This window comes from Littorina saxatilis, linkage group LG3 (genome assembly GCF_037325665.1).
Source record: "Littorina saxatilis isolate snail1 linkage group LG3, US_GU_Lsax_2.0, whole genome shotgun sequence".
NCBI classification, from domain to species: domain Eukaryota; kingdom Metazoa; phylum Mollusca; class Gastropoda; order Littorinimorpha; family Littorinidae; genus Littorina; species Littorina saxatilis.
The window spans coordinates 13,992,298-13,998,162 of record NC_090247.1 but is presented as its reverse complement, the minus strand read 5'-3'; the positions used below and the strand labels follow the sequence as shown (position 1 = coordinate 13,998,162).

The 5,865-nt window shown below is 41.8% G+C and overlaps 1 long non-coding RNA gene across 1 annotated transcript in view; it reads right to left on the bottom strand.

The window, feature by feature from the left end:
- The window catches only part of LOC138961682 (uncharacterized), a 5,677-nt gene extending 898 nt beyond the window's left edge, over positions 1-4,779 (bottom strand). The window contains exons 1-3 of the long non-coding RNA XR_011454278.1: positions 3,442-4,779; positions 2,197-3,114; positions 1-1,795 (exon numbers count right to left, since the gene is read on the bottom strand). The exon at positions 1-1,795 is cut by the window's left edge and continues 898 nt beyond it. This is a non-coding gene — a long non-coding RNA (uncharacterized lncRNA). The remainder of the gene's footprint in view (positions 1,796-2,196; positions 3,115-3,441) is intronic.
- Between the last annotated feature and the right edge of the window lie 1,086 nt (positions 4,780-5,865).

The window sequence follows — 5,865 nt, the reverse complement described above, 5'->3', positions numbered from 1 at the left end:
TTGAAACGTGCCTAGATAAAGTCACACCTTAACATTTTTTAGTTTTTGCCCACTAAGGCATTTGCAACATGAAATTTCAGTATTTTTTAAGTTTTTACCCCTCCCAAAATGACATGTTTTAACAATTTGAAGTTTTTGTCTAAACATGAAGTGACATTCTAAGATCTGAAAGCTTTCTTTTTTTTTTAATGCAACGTCATGAATAATATTTTCAATTTTTTGCATTAAAGAAGCTGGCAAGCACACCCTTTCGAATATAGCGGAAGTAGATTCGACCCTAAATGCTTAAGTACTTAGGCCTTAAACTGAAGTACGTGTTGACAATATTTTAATATAAGTACAGTTTATATTTCAAAGTTTGGAGTCGTAGATCATTCTTTTTGGATGCAAAATGACTAACATGTATCAGTGAAATTTGTTGTTTAACTCTGCAAGCAAATGTGTGTGCTGTTATTGCATTATTTGCAAAAAACGCACAGAAAAAACACTATTTTTGACGACTCACTGCAGTTATCCCAGGTGCGGTTAGATAGACGCGCATACATGCAAGTACAGTTTATTTTCTAGGTTTGGTATCGTAGATAATTTTTTTGCAATGCAATGTGACAAACATGTATTGATACAGTTTGTTGTATAATTTTGCAAGTGAATATGTGTTTATTGGCTGCATGTTTCACTAAAACGCAGTAAAATAAAAACGTTTTCGTTGCTTTTGTTGTTTCCTTTGATTGCAGCCAAATGACTTGCTCTAGGGGGCTGAAAATTAAGTGGAAGACACTTTGAGATATAAGGAATCGGATAGGCCATGACACGAGAAGGTGTAGAAATCTGCTTGCAGACAGCTTTAACATGACATCACATATTGATATCTTTTTTAAGTTTTTGCATATTACCCCATTTTTGAGGTCACGTTTTAACTTTGGTTAAGTGTTTGCCCACAACTGACATTAGATTACATTTAAACATTTTACATTATTTTTCTAGCACATGTTCATGTTAGTCTGCGCCATCCATTTCTGTGAAAAATACGAGTGTTCAACATTGATGAAATCATGGACATGCGAGTTGGCACTGTCAAGAGAAACATTTGTAGTTTTAGTTTTGGAAACACGGCGTCGCTTTCGTCTGTCTTTCTGTGAAAAAGAGTGTTCAACATTGATGAAATCATGGACAGGCAGTCTTGATGAAACATTTACAGTTGCTTCAATAGCATGTGCTCTTTGCGAAAAACAAAAATTGTGTTCAGGTTCAAGTCCAAGGTTGATGTCATCATCAGCACGAACATGACAGTTGTCATCAGCATCAATTTCATTTTCAGCTGTTGCTGTGTGTATCATAGAAACATTTCCACATGAATGACTGGTGCGTGACTCAGGGAAATAAGCGTGTTCAAGTGAGATATGTTCCGAAATGTCCTCCATACTCAAGCCAGCAAAATAACTTTGTTCAAGTTCACAAACATCCTGTATGTTCAATTCAGTGTAAGTACTATTTGCATGTAGGAAAGCTTCTTCCATGTTCCGCCCATTGTTAAACACAGACATACTTTCCTGTTCAACAAAAATGTCTGACAAAGAATTAGGCTGTTGTGGGTTCAATTCAATCCCAACGTTGTCACTGTCAGTGGCACATTTCCCTTTCATGTTCAAAGGAGTCTTAGATGAAGTGGTACATTTGCGCTGATTTGTTTTTTCTTTTTGATCTCTGTCAGTGTCACTAATAGTACTAGCAGTACTGACTGGATTTGGAGTACAAAAATCTGTTGGCATACTGGAATGACCTGGTTTGAATGAACCTTCTTCTTCTTCTTCTGCGTTCGTGGGCTGAAACTCCCACGTACACTCGTGTTTTTTGCACGAGTGGAATTTTACGTGTATGACCGTTTTTACCCCGCCATTAAGGCAGCCATACGCCGCTTTCGGAGGAAGCATGCTGGATATTTTCGTGTTTCCATAACCCACCGAACTCTGACATGGATTACAGGATCTTTTCCGTGCGCAGTTGGTCTTGTGCTTGCGTGTACACACGAAGGGGGATAAGCCACTGGCAGGTCTGCACATAAGTTGACCTGGGAGATCGGAAAAATCTCCACACTTAACCCACCAGGCGGCCGCGACCGGGATTCGAACCCTCGACCTTCCGATTAAGAGGCCGACGTCTTACCACCACGCCACAGTGCCCGTCGTTTGAATGAACCAAGCTTGTTCTGTCCACACTGACTAGCAGAAGTTTGGATAGAACTTGGAGAAAAATGAACAGGTGTTAATTGGTAAAAGCATTGATAATGTGTTTCTAGAAAAAACTGTCAAATCTGCAAAAGAATCAAATGACATCAAAACAGCAGCACCACCTGAAGAATGATCGCCATTTCTGTTTCTTTCATGGGAATCAAACAAATAAAAACACTGACTATCCAGGTTACCGTGAATGGCAATGGTCGATTCCTGAAATGTTGCAAGGATGTAGTTTGACACAGCAAAAGCCTGATGCAATCCATCTTCTAGATTAGTCAAATGAAAGCCTTGGTCACTGACAACATTAGCAGGCAAGTAAGCGGGGTTAGTGTGTCCAATAATCATGTCGAAAACGTATTCTATTTCAACAGCATGTCCAACAACAGTTGTTGGCAAATGTTCGTGACCGATGTAACCATCAATGCCGACCCTCACCTTCATCATCACTGTCTCTTCTTGCTGTGCTAGCAGTAGAGCCACTATGACTACTGTCGTCGTCACTGTCAACATTTGCAGAGTCGCTGCTGTCACCATCATTAGCTGCACACTCTGCGTCACCACCTTCGTCACTGTTGTCACCGTTGTCAAAGTCCAGGTCGCCATGTGCATTGGCATCATGCACAGCTTGAACAGCTGCCCGCAAGACATTTGCAGTCACCTCTCTGTGTGCACCACCCACCTTCTTGGAGATACGCCGATAGGTGTTGTGCGACAATCCTGGAATCGACATGATGGCAGAGAACTTCCGAAGAGCTGCCTCGCCACATCCTAACTCGTTGAAGCACATGACAATGGAGTTGTTGACGTCAAACCCCATAGTAATGTTGTTGCTCCCATCAAGTCAGCTACATGAATGCTGCTGCTTCGTGAAGGTGCAATCCTGGTAAATACAAAAACAACAAAAAAGATTAGTAACAAACAACAAAAAAGCTAGAGAGCAAGAGAGAGTTTGAGAGAGAGAAAGAGAGAGTGGGAGAGAAAAAGAGCACTGATAATAATCAATAATATATTTCCTTTGTAATACTATTATCATCAGGGCTTACAGCTTTCAGATTATGTAGTTTTTCCCCCACACTGACAGTGACAACTGAAACTCAATCAGAAAAATTCCAAGAGAGAGAGACTCAGTTTGGGAGAGCTGGTAATAACTAACAAGGCAAAATAACACAATACAAAAAAATAGTAATTATAAAATGAGTTTACATACCTCACAAGCCAGTCTTATTTCTCTTGAATATCCCATCTTGTCACCAAAGCACACCGACAGGGTCCCACCACACTCGCCACAAGCGACCGCCGAAAACAGAGACTTCAAATTTTTCAAGCACCGCTCTTTGTCACTGTCCGTTTCGTCAGCTGCAGCAACGTAGTCTTTCATAACATCAGAGACATAGATAGAATATGTCTCTGATAACATCCAGTTTTCGTCTGGCAGTACACGGTTGTTCAGCTGGTAAAGGTACAATTCCATTGTTGTCATCAGCAAGCAGATCGTTCGAGATATCAGCATCTCCACTTGCAAAAATGGTATGTTCGCCGATCGTGTTCTCGTCAGCATTTTTCGCTTGCCAGCGAGCCTTGGCTGCTTCTTTGCACTGCTGCTTGCGTGAACGTTTTCCTCGATTAAGCGGAGTCCTGTCTGGCACTAAATCTTGCAAATCTTGAGCGTTTGTATCCTTGTTTTCCGATATTTTCGATGAACTTCGGACAGCAATGACCAATTTCCAAAATGCCGGAAGTTGGCGTAGCGAAGTGAAAGTTGGTCACGTGGCCGATCCAGGCCAATCACAAGCTCTCGTGTGACGCGTTCCTCCTTATATGGAAGTTAGCGTGCTGGCCAGTTCATTCACAGAGAGAATGACAGCGGGAAAGGGGAGAGAATGCTGAATCCACGGTATGTGTCATGTCGGAACGGGGTTGGGAGAATTTGGCGTAACTAACAGTCAAACAAATGCATTGTTGGCATTTCAACACACAATGAAAATAAATTCTTGACACAGTTGGTTTTGAAACACCTTTATTTTGCATAATATAAGTGTTTTATGTGAAAAACATCGGTTGAACCTGAATTAGAAAGGATTATTTGGTATAAATATGTCAAAATCTCAAAACTGACCACTTGAACACACAACACGATTTTTGACTTCAGGCGTGTGTACCTTTGCATGGCCTCGGCGTATGGGCAGTAGCTCTAAACGTAAACTATGGCAACAACAACAACAATTCGGGGACGCCTAGAATCACACAATACTGTATCTGGAGTTTTTGCAGGCGATGTCTCAAAAAAAAAAAGTAGAGGCTCCAAGACGGCTCCGTGTCCGACGCGGGTACTATGCACGCACAACAGCCCGAAACTCCGTCGATGGAGATAACACCCCTGGCCCAGGTGATGTCTCTATCGACGAAGTTTCGGTTTGATAGTAGTAAGGGCAGTAACTCAAGACGTAAATGTGGCAGTGTCCCATAGGAAACCGCAGAGTTATCCTGTCCATAGGCAACAGTTACCTGATCCCAATTACTAGGCGTCCTCGGGGACGCCTAGAACAACCATTTCACAAGTCACTGTTCATTACTTTGAAACTGTGACTCAAAAACCGTGAGCTTGCACTTTTAGTTATCAGTGATGATTGACTAAAAGAGATCATGTGCTGGTGGTGTGTCTACGTCATCCTCAAGCACGACAACGGCAAGCCCAGTATCCAAAGCGATCCATGACAATCATCTCAGCAGTCACTGTTTGTTACTTTGACACTGTGACACGATGACTGGATTCACAGTGACTTTCATCAAACACAACTTCGTTACTTTAACAGTGTGACGCGCAGACTGCATGAGCTCAATCTTTCCTCCGCCAAGAACAGAAAGATCGTCTTGAACGTGGTTTATTTTCTCTGCCAAGAACATCCAATTAAAAAATCTATACTCAAATAAATAATCAACTTCATCACCGTTGCTCTGTCATTTTGACAAGTTGTCTATATATAAAACTGAGCCAAAGAAAACTTGTAAAAATGTTATACAATTTTTATTCTGTAAGTGGCGAGTTCCAGCTGTTCAAGATATCATTACAAATCGCCGTTTAATCCGTTTAAGCACACGGCATACACCACATCACAAAAGCGCCGAGAACACAGTTGTGGCTTTCCTGAAACTCATCAAATTCTCCTCACAGAGAATACACGGTCAACGCCGCAAACCACATGGTGATATCTGCACTTTCCGAATACACACACGCTCCAAAAGCTCATATCAACATTTCAATTACTCACTCAGCAGCATTGGTAACGATATTACAATTACACTTAAAAACAATTTCACCATAATCTCGTAAAAAGGGACCTTCCGCAGAACGGATCAGCAGGCTACAATTCCATCGTTAACGATATTGGCCTTGCTCCACCTTTTCACCTCTACAACGAGTGCATGCGTTTAGTTCAATCGCCTCAGAGCAGCCATATGAAGCAGCGACACAATCTGAGGTTAACGCTGTGCGCCGTGCTATCATTCCAAATCCCAACAGAGAGATAATGCCATCTGGAACCAAATTACCTTAGACGGCGGAGCGTTCAAGGTACGCAACTCCGCATGTCTTCTTATCTCCCTTGCCAGCCTGTCAGATTGGCAGAGATTT